The following is a 15,922-nucleotide window of genomic DNA, read 5'->3' on the forward strand; positions in this document are numbered from 1 at the left end:
TCTCTGCTAGATGTCAGGCAAACTAACACACAGAAGTCTGATTTACAAAGATGTTTAGGTGTTTGGAGATTACAGAGTTAGAGAGGTTTGGTGCCTTCCTTCCTTTACTACTTTAATCCTGTCAAATGCCTACCTAACTCTTAAGGCTTCATCATAAATTTGATCCACAATGAACTAAGTTCAGTGGATATCAGTTGTCCTTTGAATTCTAGACAACCCCAACCAGTAAAGCCACATTCCATCTTCCAGCAGTATAACAAGCTTCCTTTTTCAGACATTAATTATTTTCAACACATAAGAAACTTCAGAAAGTTTGCAGAAAGTCACATCAACACAATCTATCATGAACTATTCAGACCTGGCCTTTAAGTCCTTACACCAGCTACCCATCAACTACAAGCTCATCATCTCTTCAAGCTATTCCAGGACCCAAGCCCAGAAGAGATAATGACCTTGTAAAAGCTTAGAGCGCTGTCAGCAACTTCAGTCTCCTGGCCAATATAGCATGGGGGAAACAGGCTCTTTCTTGAATCGAAACTGAATTATTCCAGGGACTTCAGTCCACACCATGAATAGCCACAATGTTTTTTTGCTTTGCCTCCTGACTGATACAAGACATTTTAAATATATATACGTATCTAATATATATACGTATCTAATATATATATACGTATCTAATATATATACGTATGTCTATGTAATATAAAAAAAAATACAGGTACAAAGATTACATTCAAACATCTCAGTGATGAAAAAGAGAGAAAGAACAGCTGGTTTCTCACTAATAGAAAGGTATCCAAACAACAGCATCAAGAGTGGAGGAAAAAAAAAAAATCTGCTGGACTGTTTCTAAGACAAGTCACAGAGTTAGGGGAAGTTTAAAAAAATATTTGCTAAATACCTGGCTGACAATTTTTCTTGTTTCTTTTCCTGAGAAGTTGGAGTACCATATAAGGAAAAAAAAAAGTACATAGCTTGGTTTGATTGTAGCACAGGCCACAAAATATTTTAAGTACTGTAAGAGTAACAGATACCTTCTAAATCTATGGATGTATATGACAATGTTGCCTATCAAATAGGTGGGTAGAGAAAAAAATATTATGGAGGCAAACACTGGAAATCTGTTTGGTTTTTTTTCTATGCTCTAGCTTCTAAATCATACTACAAATAGAGGTGTCACGACCTCATCTTCTGGGCATGCAGCAGTACCTCAGAGGACAAGATCCTTTCATCTATCCCAAAAAAACCGCAGCCTCTGAATAATGTGACCAAGCCAAAGACTTTCCTGACCTTGCATTTTCCTGTGTTTGTCACCAGCTCTGGTGCCGCTGTGGCTTCTCGAAGCACTGCCAAAGAGCAGCAACTTCAAATAAACCGGGTGTGGCTGTTATTCAGACCCTGTAGGCAGAGGTGAAAACACTTCAGTGAAAAAAAATCACTTTACTCTCATCTGAAAGATACTGCTGTCAGGCAGAAGAGAAAGAGCTGGAAGATTCACAGGTATGGAGAAAAAAAACCCATAATTCAATAAAACCAAAAAAGGCATGAGAAGGAAGACAGAGACCACAGGAAAGACAAGGGAGAAATGGGGAGAAAACATGGGAAAAATATCTTCTTCCTGATGAACAAAGTGTATTTTCATGTACTTTCCAGAAGCATATTTTGTTATACAGAGTACAATAACTGAAGTGAAATTCCATTGCGTTATACCCCAAACATTCAACATCCCCAAAAAATGACAGGAACAAACAGAGAGAGATGTGGAATATTAAGGAACACTGCTCAGAATTCATGTGTCTAATCAATGTTGGCTATCCAAGAGATTATATGAGTCCTGAAAGAGCAGAGGACCTCAGGCGGGAGCTGGGAAGTCCTTGCACCATCCCAGTTCCCAGCAGTGAAGTCCCAGACCTCAGCACCCCTCAGGGCATGCTCAGCAGCCAGGGAGACAAGGCCTCAAGATAATCTGAAATAGCTAGGCAAAGATTACATGCATTTTAAAAGCATCCTCCTGCACACTGAGGGGGAAAATTCCACCCTCCATCATACTGGAGAAAAACCTCTACACCATAGCACAGGTATATTCACCTGGATCTGAAACTGGCATGAATGCAACACGTTTTGGTCTAGGAGAATGACCCTGCTCATCTCATTTACTTGCTTTAAGTGTAATGAACCCATTAGATCCTCATTAAAAACTCCCATGAACTTTAATACAATGAACTTTGAATACTGAGGCCAAGACCAAGGTACCATCTATGAATTATTGTGGCAACCACTAAGCCCATGCAAAACTGTGGAACGCCACAGGTTAAGTCAGTAACTGTTGAAATGTTAAAACTCTGTAAGCACTTTAGAGCCAGGAAAATCAGCTGCACACAGAATCTAGGAAATAAAGATTTTCTTCATAGGAAGAGTGACACACACTATTGTTCCTCTTCTCCCAAAGTCTCAACAAACTAAAACCAAGACTACATGATTGAAATAGTGAGACTAAGATCAAGCACAGTTGAAAACTTATTTGCATCATGAACAAAGGAACAAGAGTTTGGGAAAAAACCCCAAACTTTCCCTCTCCACTAACAGCTGAATAAAACAAAAGCAGCGTAATCTTTATTGAAAGGAGCTGGAATATGAATAACCATTTCAGCAGATGCTGACAACAAGGAGACTTTCAGCATGAAAGAGCAACTTCCTATTTACTCGGCTTTTTTGGTCATCAGAAGACAAAAACCAGAAACAGTCACACTCATTTCCCTGGCTGAACGTTTTCAGAGTTTGCTTCTACTGGAAGAAAGCTAATGGATACTAAGTGTTCTGCACCTTGTAGCCACCACTTTGTTAAGAGAATTCATGCTCAAAATCACAGGTACAGCAAGGGCTGCACAGCTAGCGTTCATCAGCCAAGAAACACAGTTCAGAAGGCTGCTAAGTCCTACTCCTAATTAACATGGCTAAGAAAATAACTTCATGTTTTCCAGCTATGAGGTCCCATTATAGTCACAGGCTATAGGTGCCTACTTTAGGGTGTGCTGACTGTTTTTGGCAGTTCTGCTGGCCATACCAACAAGAGCTCTACTACTGGCTACAGGTAACCCAGTAGCCACCTGCATTTAAAATACCTAAAATCTTAGGCTGATTTCCATCTGTATGCCTTGCCTTCTTGCTGGTCCTAACTCTCCCACAGTAACAGGAGCTCAGGGTGAATAGACCAGACAACATCTGTAAGAGGCCTTAAAGCGAGACAAGATGAAGCCAACCTAGAAGAGGCTGGTCTTAACCAAAGCCAACTGTAACCTAAGTTTGCAACTCACAGCTGCAACAAGCCCTGAACCCTATCTGGCAGTGAGAAGTCACTCATGACTGAATTGTTTTCTAGCTTGTGAAAGCAACAGTAATAACAAGGGCACAAACAATTTCACTACTCTCTAGGGTAACATTTTACTCTTTTCCAGAAATTCTTAAACCACACACACAAAAAAACCCCACGGCTTTGCTATGCCTTTCCTCTCATCCCTTACATTTTCCCATGTTTTTATTTTTCTCTCTCCCAACTCTTTCCCCCTCCACCCCTTTCCTTGCTTCCTCCTATTCTTTCCCTCCTCCCTGCTTACAAGCAACTAATGAATTAGTGCACCCTGAGCTGTCTCCACAATAGCAATAAATCAGTAAAGGCCAGTTTGAAACTTTAACATATCACAAAGTTTTTCCTTCTCCACAGTTGACTCTCTCAGAAAAAGTAAGAGCTATGTATACAAAGACCAAATAACACCAAGCTTGGGCTCTATGGGTTTTTTCTTTGTTGGAAGGAAGGGAAGGAAAAGCCTTGGAAGCTTAAGGCTAGATTCCACATTTAACGCTGTGCAAAATTACCGAGAAAATGCAAATATGAGCAAGGGGAGTGGAGCGCTAGTTCTGACTGAGACACTCGAAGAGACCAGATAAGCAATTCTCTCATTTCCACCAGTCAAAACTGTTTTCCTTGCAACTATGGCAAAAGGCATGCTCAGTATGCTGCCCAGTGCTGTACTTTCATAGCACTTGACGAGTCTCAGATGAAAGAACAAAGTACATTGGACTGAAAAAAACCCACTGCAAACCCTCTTTCTGTCTTATGTATGTGTACTAGCAGTGGAGCTCAGGTTTTAACAACAGCTCTCATCGTAGTTGTAAGACAACACATACACAAGTACAATCCTTCCATATGCTACACTGGTAGCTGAAAACAGTATTCAGAGTGGGGTGAAGTCTGGTTAACTTCCCCCCAGCTGTCTTTGCTCTTGTGACTCAATAACAACCACCAAATTCCAGGCAGATATTTGTAAGAGAACAGCATTTTTCACAGCTCCCAGCATGGACAGCAAGTTCCCAGTCTCATGATCTATCCCTCAGGGATTAGCATGGAGTTTGTCCTTATTCTGAAGAGTTCTCTTTGACTAACAATATTGAGAGGGAGAAGAACCAACAGAAAACATTTAATCACTAGGACTAGAAAGAAAATATAGCCGAAGTACATGAAAAGAGAAAGACTTCATAGAGAGAGTAAAACTTCATAGAAATGTTTTGTGCAGTAATTACAGCCATCTGGAAAGTTACTTTCACTTTTTCTAAACCCATGCCTAAAAACAGCAACTCTAGCTAGAAGTTGGACAGTTTCCCTGCAAAAGTAACAGCATCTATCACACTATATCACACTGTGCATCAGCTATGACCCAGAACCACCCCTCTGGTCTTCAGAGGACAGAAAAAAAGTATAGTGGATTTCAATTAGATGTCATGGTGTTCAATCTCACCACACTGGTGTGACACACCAGACTAAGCACAAAGAGAAACTTAGCACAGGATTTAGACTACCTAAGAGAGCTACCCTATTGTTGGTGCTTAAAAATTTTTCTAAAATAACTGCCTGCACTACCTACTCAGTGAGAGGAAGGAAAGCGATTCTGAAGGCCTCCAACAGGAGATTATGTGTATAATATCAGGCACCTCAGTCAAAGGAAAAAATAAACTCAAACAGGAAAAAAAAAAAGTACAGCTTTCTAGAAGAATTCTGTCTCCTGACAAGAAATCCAATGGCTTAGCCTGTGCGATGAGCTGAACTACAGACCAATAAGATTTTTTTTTTTGGTCTCTCTCTCAAACATTGAAAAAGCTCTGATACAGCCTGCTTGGTACATCCTGCAAACAGGATCTAGCCTGATCAACAGTACTAGCTACTCACTGTTTCTCTTAATAGTAGTACCAAATTCAAAAGTGGTTAAGCATTCCTGCATGCCTCAAACAGTCAGTCTTTCATATCATCTCATGCTTCACATGATAAAAACTACACCTACCAGCTAGGACACGTTACAACAAACTTCTGGCCTGACAAACTTACAACTCGCGATTCAAGTCTCTCCCTGTGCACTGTCCAATCGATCATTTCTCTGCATCCTCCTAAAAAGACAAAGAAAACTTTTATCTCCTTTCCTATACACACTATGGTTGCTCTAATTTCCTCCTGCTTGAAGCAGCCTGTGCTCTTCCCATCACATCTGCATCACAATCCAGTTCTTCAGTCTCACCTCCACTGCACACTATCCAAGGCAAGGTAGCCCAGGACAGCCAAACAGGAGAGGTCAGTGTGCCCAACTAGGCAACTGTCCTGGGACAAGTTTTGTCTTTTCTCTAGGAGAAGAGCAGTTTGCCTTTTTTAAGTACAGTGTTACCAAATGTAATTATATTATGGTCTGTGTTAATATCTCAGCCACTCTAGCTTGGTTAACAAAGTGGTGTTTGTTTGCAAGTTTCCTTTTGCGTATTACAGAATTACATGTTCCAACTACATTTTTCCAAATAATGTCCCAATGTGACATTCAACCAATGTACACCTGGGGACAGACCTGTCACTCACATGGGCTAGGGAACTTGCAGACAGATTTTTATTACGTAATAACACTTCCATGAGGGGCAGAAGTTCAGTTTGGTCTAGTTTCTTCCTACCTTCTTATTGATGGTACAGCTAAGTCATTTAGCACAGGCTTTGCAAGACCTTCAAACACAAGAAAAAGTTCTTTCTTTAGTGTGAACCACCAACATTGCAGATGCCAAAAAAAGGATTATCCAGTGACTAGAACATCATCCGAGTCATAAGAAACTACTGATAACCTCTTCTTCTGCCTCAAACTTACTGCATAACTGAGCAGCTCACACAGTTTAGTCATGCCTCAGACACATCAGTGAGTACCTACCACATCACGTGGGCTCGTGGGTGGATGAGCATCAGCTGTCTGAGTGCGTGTTTTCCTTCTCTCTCTGCAGAGTGAGATCAGCATTTGCAGTAATTGAGGTGTAACGTATTAGCAGCAGCAGCCCCAGGTCTAATCCTTCACAGTAATACTGCTGTTGCACAGTAATGCTTCCTGTTTTGGTGTTTGTGGGTTTTTTCCCCCCTCCCCACATTTAACAACATTTGCAGTATAATACACAACCCTGTTTACCACAGAAAGCAGCGGCAGCACTGTAACACCCTGTCTGCACGGCATGCAGAACACCTCTGCAAAGGCAGAAAGACACAAACTGAAGGCAGAAGCACTAAGGGCACATAGAGACAGCAGAAAGTGCAAGGGGAGGAAAGGCAGGAGCACAGGTTTACCACCAAGGAAACACTCCCTCCAGGGCTCCCCAGGCTGCCATCGTCTGGATAATGAGACCTGATAAGTTATCAATGTTTGATTTTGGTAACACATGCAGAGAAATGCTATTGAGATTTTCTCCATATTGCTTTGTACACTTGAGCACAGCTCTTGAAAAATCAAGAAGTGTTGGGCCTTGGTTTATTACTTCTAGTTTCCATTTAGTTTTCTCCTCTTACTCATTGATTAATTGTACTGTAATTAAGACGCTTTTGGAGCTTGAACTATAGTTTTCCTTTCCTAATTTATAACAAAACCTTAAGAACAAACTACTGGCTGTTCTAATTCTGTAAATGACTTTCCCTGCCAATCAATTCATTTAGTAAGGCCAGTATGGAGCCGATTAGGACTTTTTGGATTTTTAACCTTTAATATTATGGAAGAGACTTGTTTTTTGAGTTACCCAAACAGAACAGATATTGAAAATTAAAGGAAAATATAGAGTCAGTATCGAATAAGCTAGCCAGAAAATAATTTAAATAAAGCTGTTCTAACGTATCAGCATAGGTGTTTTGCATTGCAAAAAATATAAACAAAAATTAAAAAGCATGTTGCCTTACATGTCACTGCATTGTTAGAAAAAGCGAACTTAAAGGACTTAAATCAGTCCCTTACATCCTCTACATACCCACACAATTCATCCTGCTAAAAAGGGAACACCTCAGGTTATGATTAAGCAATGCAAAAACACCCAATGTGATCAGAGCACTTGACTTTGATATGTAGTGAGAGTGACAGCCCACTCTCAAGATAGGAATTGCCTGCTTACGTTTTGCACACCTAGACCATATTAACACCTTTCCCAAATTAACACACACATTGCAACAGGTCCTCAGTTCTAGTGTGTTGGGCATATCCCACACTGCATGTTCATAGAAGCAGTTTGGTTTGTGGCTCTGTACAAGCCACTTCATTCTACTCGATCCGTAACTTCTACCTGCTGGTGAGTGTGTGCAGAAAGGATGCTGAAACGCAGCCCTCGCTGCATGTTTATGGGTCACAGTGCTGAGAGCACACTGGGCACAGGGATAGAAAACATGTACTTCTTCACAATTCCCCAGCAGAGAGATCTGGCACGCAGCACAGAGGCAGGAAAATTTGCATAGACTTCTTCTGGGAAGGAGGAAAAACATTTCTAGGGCAGCTTGAGTTTGTGCTCATCATTCTAGGGTGGTTTTTTTTTTTTTTTTTTTAAAGAGGAGCTTTAAAAACAAAACAATCAAATGAAGAAAAGCTTTCTTTGGTGAGTCTTGATGGTTTTTGAAGGAAGTTAACATTACCAGAAGTAATTTTACTTCCTTAAGAAAGAAAATAAAGCAGCAACGCATATTTAAAGGATTGATATATACAATATATTCCCTAAGCCACTTTGTATAATAAGCTCCTTCCACAAACCCAAGTGATCAGTCCATTGGCTAAAAGGCAACTGGTTTGTCCCACAAAAACAATAACCATGAAACCACTGACAGCTCTTTGAAGACATGCCCCTCCCTATGTAAAACATCTACTTCAAGCCTCTCACCTTGGACGGTTATGTCTGAAAACACCTTTTCAGAAGCTCAGCAGGTACTCAAATGCTCTGCATTGTCACAGCCAGTTTACTAACAATAATCAAGCAAACAACCTCAAACACTAGGTCAGGTCTTGCCCCATACTGTAAGATACCCAGAATAGGGTTAGTATTACCCTCAGATTCCAAACTCCAGGAAAAAGATTTTATTTTTTATGTTTGGATACTGCATGGTGCAGTGGACCACAGATCACAGAAGTTAACATCAATAAAAAGTTATGAAAAAAATTGACTAATATTAATACCCTTGGTACTAAATTCTCTGCCTCAAAAAAATGGATGAGTAGTCAAATTTAGTGGACAGCTATCTTCTCTAGACATATTTGAGTGTCACGACCTATTTTTGAAACAGTATTTGTCTGAGCAGTTCTCACTCTGGTAGCTTCTTCCCCTTCGCATGCAGCCTAAAAAACTAGAAAGTAATCACATCAACCATTTAACAATATTTTGGTGTTAAAAAATAAAGCAGAAAAACTCTAGTAAAACAAAATTTAACTGGAAAGAGTTATATTAAAAAGGCTGAATTAACAAGATAGTAGTTAAGGATATTCTACACTTTCCAGAGGCCACGTGTTGAACATTTTGGATAGTAGGAATCTTTCCAAGTTCAACCTGTGCTTTCCCAAACCAAACAAAACATAAACCACAGAAACCTGCCCTCTTTTCAGCTTCTGGAAAGATCACAGATGAGGTCGTTCACTACGGTCCAAGCCAAGTAGCATGGTACACACACAAACACACACACCACCCACTCAGCTCTTGGAGACTTCCTCCTCTATTTCAAGGAAATCCACTGCATGAAAAAAATGAACTTTTTTTGGTAAGTTCTCTAATTGTTACTTTTTCCTATTTACTTTAATGGTCACCCATAGTGTTTTATGTTAAGGAGACCATGAAAGAGCAGCCACAGTGGTCTGACATACCAGTTTAAAATAGAGATGTTTGGAAAGGAATTGCACCAGAGGTTCTAAACTAAACAACAGGGATTGCAACCCACTGCTTAAAATTAGCTTTTGTGGTTTGTTTTTAGATATTCCTAGCAGCAAACTCAATCTGATTGCTCTCTCTTGGTTGACTTTATTGCACCTAGCAATCTAGGAGGCCAATAATAGAAATTTTGTTTAGAATATGGCTATTAATGTTCCTAAAGATAACTTACTACGTGAGTAAGCTGTGTCACAGGCCTGAAATAATTCTCCAGATTTTTTTTTTTTCCTGGTCAAAGGACAATAAATGCTTGGCTAGGAGTTAAGAGCTCTACACGCTTTCATGATGAAATAGTTTGTCAATATTAAAACTAGACAGTAAGAAAACTTTCAGAGGGCAGGAACTAAACCCTGGAATATCTTTGAATTCCTATAAATGAAAAGAACCCGCCAAAGCAGCATTGAACCAAAGGTATCTCACATATCTTCTTAAATCCTTGGTTAACCTACGTTGTCTACCAATACAGAACTTTGTCCTAGTTAACTTGGCACAGGCAACCCTTCAGTTTCTTTCCAGCAGGAAACCAATTAAATAGATTCCAGAGCAAAGCAATCGTACTTTAAAAACAAACAAGAGGGAGGAGCACAGTAGCTGGCTACTGCTTCACCAAGAGCTGGAACAAGCCATTTGTTTAAAAACTGGAGACATGAGGACAGTGCATCTCTCTGTCTGCAGCACAAATGGGAGCAAGAGAGCATTGCAGCTTGGACAAAGGTGCTTGGTGGGCTTCAGGACTCATTTAGGTAGGAAAGGCTAGAGTGAAGCAGTCTAGGAAGACCCTGCAATGCAAGTTTTTTTCATCTATACCAAACTCTGTTCTAAATGGAAAACAGGGAGATTTTTTTGCATCAGACTTTACTGCACCAGCTGCAAGCCGAGGCAATGCTACGTAAGCTTTAAGCCTCTGAAATCTAATAACTCAAGTCACACAGTTGAGTTATGGGGAGTTTGGGAATATCATAAAGCAACTAGGTCAGTAACTGATTAACTACAGGCACATTTGTAGTCTATCCATACTTTAAAAGAACAAAAAACCCAGACTCCACTAATGAAAGTCTACAGAAGACAGAGAAAATGAGACAACATGTAGACCCAGCCTCTGGTCAACAATACAGGCTCAAACTTGGACACAGTACTTTAATAACGAGTGACAAACTGGACTTAACTTCTAACCATAGGTTCAAATCAACAGACCTGGGTTGAGGAGGATGCAGCACTACCTGCTAGTGACCTGAAATAACCAGGAGGCCTCAGTTCCTGCAATGCCAGCAGTAGTCAGAGACTTAGCAGATGGAAAAATGCAGGCGAAGTGGTACGTAGTGCATAAAGCAATGTAATTATCCTGTGTCACGGACAGTTTGTACTTTCTTTTGCCTTCTCTACTAATACTCAAAATGAAATGTTTTCTTCTGGGGAGATTGACTTTGTGCTTCGGTTGAAGAAAGTGTGGTTGAAAAGTGGGTGTTGTGCTTGGAACAGCAAGCGGTGAGGTTTGAGAGGGTTCCAAGTTCCTGGAGAAGTTTCTTCCATGGACCCTAAGAAAACTATTTTGCTTGCACAGTTCAGCTTGTGCCTGTGACAGACCAGCCACCAACCTGCTTTCTCCTCAGCCCTGTGCTCTAGTCTTCACAGAAATGGGAACCACCACCTCAAAATTATGACAGAGGCATTAAAAGGACTACTGACTAATATGGCAAGCTGTAAATCAGCCGTTTACTGCAGTGGCAAAGGTAAGGCATGAAGCTGACACACGTCCTCTCGTAGAGCTCTTCAGCAGCTTCATTCCCACTGCCAATCCTTATCCTGCAGGATGGTTTCAATCCAACCTGGAAATTTTACAAGAAAGTGAAACTGGATTGAGACATGCAGAATGCAAGCCAGAATTAAAGAAAAAAAACAAAAAAAAAAGGAAGAGCTGAATTTCTAGCTATTGGTGATAGTAGGAATATTCAGTAATACTGAGATGACAGCAAACACAGAGAAAGCTGTCAATCCCTGTTGGAATGAATATACCAACAGGAGAATGAAAAACTAATTAGAAATAAAATTAGAAACCCTACTGTAATGTCTGAACCTAGAAAGGGGCAAGAAGATTTCTCAAGTACTGCTGTAACGAATTTGTGTAAGTTGCATACAAGAGTAGAAAAGGTGGAAGTTCTGCTGGTGAAAGCTCAGGAACTGACTTAAAGTCGCAGCAACAAGACCCTTTTGCACAATACAGACGATTGCTACAAGGACTGCTGTGCAGCGGTTGCCTCACTCTTGTCTGTGAAGGTCAAAATACACAAGTGTCTTGATTTGTGCCTCTTTCCCTACTTCGTACATTGCCAGTACATTCCAACACATTTAAGTACTGGAATCCTATTGCTTTCCCCTGTTGCTTTGCACTTCTGCAGTAGTCGGTGTCCTCTACTCCCTATTTGCTGAAAACAAAAAACAAAAAAAACACCCCTCCCCCCCAAAAAAAACCACCCCCCCAAAAAAAAACCAAACCAAACCAAAAAAACCCCCAACACCTAACTATCCAAAACTCCACTGACTTTTGCAATCCCCTCTTAACAGAAAAGTGGCCAGTTATATAGAAACTCAAACTATTCAAGAAAGCATAGAGCCTGTTCAAAAAGTAAACATTTACAGCCAGATTTCAGTTCTACAGACTGGAAAAGAAGGGAAGAAATAAATCCCATTTAGGTTATGTCATATGGCACAACCCCAAAATATCTTATTAAATCTGAATTTAATAGGAACTAATATCAGGTTTAAAAAAAAAAACCAACAAACAAAAAACACAACACAAAACAAAACACAAAACCACAACACCCAGCAACAAACAAGAAAAAAAGGGGGTGAAAAAACCCTCCAGTATTTTAAATAAAGCCTCAAAAATGTGACCTACAGGTATGTATTTCAACAGGATGCTAAGTACTTACATAGTAATAGTGACACATTCAGAACCAAAAGTTTAAAAACCTGAAGACTGAGAAGCCTAGTGATTTCCCACCTTCAGACCTTTATTTGCTATTGGGAAAGATTTTTTTTTTTGTGGACTAAAACCACTAAATAGGTTTAACTTTACATCCTGTTTCATGAACTATAATTAAAAGCAAACTTTACTTTGTGGCTGTCACCACAGACTGAGCTTGTCACTTCTGCAGTGCAGTTCTTCCTTCTTGTCACAGACTGAAAAAAACCCACAACTACCTCACTTTTGTGGGCAGATTATGTTTACATCTTTACTAAATTTCATTTTAGCTATTAAAGTCTTCTATGTTAGACTGAGACATGCTGTGCCTTTGGTTACTGCTACAGGACATAATAATGCAAATTATTAATGTGTCACTGGCATAGATCATCCACACTGCATACTTGTCACTAAATTCTAGTACACTGGACTCAATTATAGAGGTCTCAGCTGCTACTAGGGTTACAGACAGCAACACTTAGAAAATGTTCTTTAGCTGAAGCAAAGCCAAAATATTTTGATTGCTTCCTTCCACATCGACATGAAACATTATAACTATTTTAAGGTTATAAACAATGAGACAGAAATAAACAACTCCATAAGAAAGCCCCACAATTTCAAGCCAACACTAGATCATTAGAGAAGAATTTTGCATTTTACTGGCAAACTTTTGACTTTCCCCATCTGCTTCTCTTCTCTCCCTGCTAATGAGAAGGAGCAAGCTATGTCTATGAAAGGATCTCTAGAGATGAGGAGATGCAGACGCTTTTCTCTAGATGCTTAGGAAAGATCAGTGAGTTCTGGCACTATATTGACTGTTGCACTGACACGAGTGGTGGGTTCTTGCCTACTAGACAAGGAAAAATCCGAGGGCAACACTCCTCTGCTTTGTCTTAATAGTCTGAACTATGTATGGTATGGTCTTGTTTGTTACACAAATACCTCATGACCATCTGTATGCCACAAATATTTTCCAATACAAACCTCTGCCAGGATACGCTCCATTTCAGTAATACTTCAGAGCCATTTCAGTTAAACAGTTTTGGCGAGCAGCAGAAAGTTTCAAAAGCTAAAGGCACATGTCAGCCTATGTATGTGCACAATATGTCAGAGCTGCTCTCACCTTGATCACAAAGTCCACAAGAGATCATGGAAGTCCACAGTTGCTCCACACTTGCCACAACAATGACACTAAACTGAGGTTTCTACTTCTTTAGGAAAAAGAAAAAGGAAAAACCAGCCTCATGTGCTTTTCCAAGAGACTGGACACATCTGAGAGTACTTTATGCACATGCTACCCTTTGTGTTTCAGAAAATGGGATATGGTGCCTGGAGAGGTTTGAGGATCTTTAGAAACACCTCAGCAGAAAACTAAAAAAGCAGGGAGATGAGAACAAGCTGCGATACTGATGAGAACATGGTGGGGAATGGGTGCAGAGGCAGATGGCTACACCTGAAGGCACAGGACCCCTGGGGAGAGAGATGGAGAGATGATTCCAGGGCAAGAGGCTGATGGACCTTGACTTATTTAGCTTCACACATGGAGATCAAGAAGAGATATAGTCAGTCTCTGAATACACATGATGCAGGGTAATATACCTCATACAATGGTAGAGGAATTCTTTAAGCTAAAAAGACATCATTGACCACACAAGGACAGATGTATAAACTTGTCATTGTCCATTTATTATAGAAACTTTCTTCAAGTTTCTAAGTATCAGAGATGCATTATATGTTTCTATTACAGCTTTCCAAAAGTAGGGGGAGTAGAAATACTGATTGCTTGTAAACTGAAAGTTTATGAAAGGAATTATACTGTCTATAGCACAAACTGTGAGGGACCCAAAAAATCCTTTCAAGTTCTTTCTATTTAAATTTTTTATCATCTAGTTAAAATAGAAAGAAATCAACGAAACTGTAGAATTATTTTTTGAACCTCAACTTGATTTTTAAGTAAGGGATACATAAAACAATATCAGACATTTTGGTTTTAAATTAAATTTAAACTCTTCCTTTTCTCCTCATTTTGTTTTTCTGCTAGTAAAAAAAAAAGATGTGACAAAAAAGATGTTTTTCACTTAGTACTAAAAAAGTAAGCAGAAAAATCCCAGACGAAAAATATTTCAACAAGCTTTACAATTAAACAGTACTTCTTTACACTAAGACACGTTACTCAAGCTGAGCATACAGCTTGTTACATTAAAACCTCAATACGTAAATTCAAGCCCATGAGGGTATGATTATGTTTTCTTCACAAGAGGTTTTTCCTGTGATCAGAAGTAGTCAAGCAAGAACATCATTACACTTTGATAATTAAGCCAAGAACATGAGTTTCAAAGAAAAGGAGGAAAAAAAAAAAAGTCTGCCAGTCTGTAAGTATATGACTTTTCAATACTATTTCCAGAAGATGCATGCATGCGAAAGTGGAAAGCTACCAACAGCAAATCATGAGCTCAAGCAAATGAAGAATCTAAAAATGTCATTATTTCTTTATATAGCCATGTATTAGAGTAAGCACAGTGCAACACTTTACAGCTCTAGTGATATTTACAGGATGACCTTTTCCAAACTGCAGAGAAATGGATAAACTTTGTTTAAACATATTTCTTGTTGCCTTCTAGAAGACAAGCAGACAAACGCACTACTTTTTTGATTGACTGGAAATCCTTTATCAAATAGATCAACAATTTTCTATGGAGTACCTATAGATCTGTAGCCATCTCAAAAAAGAAATATTTTTATTACCTCACTTCCTTATTTCAAGTATGGATTTACTCTTGTTTAGAATTGAAAATGTAGTATTCGGGGACATCAAACTGTTAAATCTAGGACCATATAAGAAAGCAAAACAGGCCCTGTTATAGAGACATAAAGATACAAATTTCATAGATATATATATAAGCCTGGGGAACCATTTCAGGTAGTACCATAAAACTGTGCTTCAAAGACAGTTATTAAACTGCACCAAACCAAGTCTTTCTGCGCCTTGGACTTTGCTGGGAAGTAGAATGCAGATTTTGTTGTTTTCCTACATTTAATTGGTAACTGAACCAACCCTTTTCATTCTGGAGCTTCATAATTAAAAGCAAACTTTGACAAATGCCCTCCTCTGCAGTCGTTTGCGCTATGTGGTTTTGATTTTAAGGGGGGAACACAATAGTGATTCCAAAGACTATAAAAACCATCTCTAAGGCACCGTGGTTGTTTCCCCCTCCCACCCAGTCCCTGCTGGCATAAGAGTCCTATGAAAGAGCGGCTGCATTGCGAAGTGCATCTGTCTGTGCCCAGGCCAAGTGTTGTCAAGACAGTCAATGCAAACGCCTACCACAACAATCTCTCCTTTGTCAGTCACAGGGATCCCATGAGAAAGCACCAACCAGTCTAGGAATTTGGCTCAAGGTAGTGTTAGACAAGCCTGAAAAACAAAAAATAAGGGTCAGACTTTATTTAGATTGACTGTATAAAAGCAGACCTAAGAGCTCCAGTCCGTCAATAAGCTTTCAGAATTTCATGGTGGTGCAAGTGGTCTTAGTGAATACAGACAAAAGTCACCTCTTAACCCTTTCTACTCTTGGCACCTACCGGCTCAGTTTGTACTTATCAGCTTGGGAAGATTAATCCCATCACACAAGAGATGATAAAAAAAAACACCCAAAAAACAAACCCACACCCTCACACCACTATTATGTTACATAGCTGCAGTCCCTATGATCCAGAACTTCAGGAAAA

At 39.6% G+C, this 15,922-nt stretch overlaps 1 protein-coding gene across 2 annotated transcripts in view; it reads right to left on the reverse strand.

Moving 5' to 3' along the window:
- RNF144A (ring finger protein 144A) overlaps positions 1–15,922 on the reverse strand; it is a 67,494-nt gene that overhangs the window by 35,189 nt on the left and 16,383 nt on the right. The window contains exon 2 of one of the 2 annotated variants that reach the window (XM_065632677.1): positions 15,519–15,608. The exons of the other annotated variant lie outside the window; for it this stretch is intronic. The gene's annotated coding sequence lies outside the window, so the exon portion shown is untranslated. The remainder of the gene's footprint in view (positions 1–15,518; positions 15,609–15,922) is intronic. 2 annotated transcript variants of the gene reach the window in all.

Source organism: Caloenas nicobarica, chromosome 3, assembly GCF_036013445.1.
Source record: "Caloenas nicobarica isolate bCalNic1 chromosome 3, bCalNic1.hap1, whole genome shotgun sequence".
Taxonomy (NCBI): domain Eukaryota; kingdom Metazoa; phylum Chordata; class Aves; order Columbiformes; family Columbidae; genus Caloenas; species Caloenas nicobarica.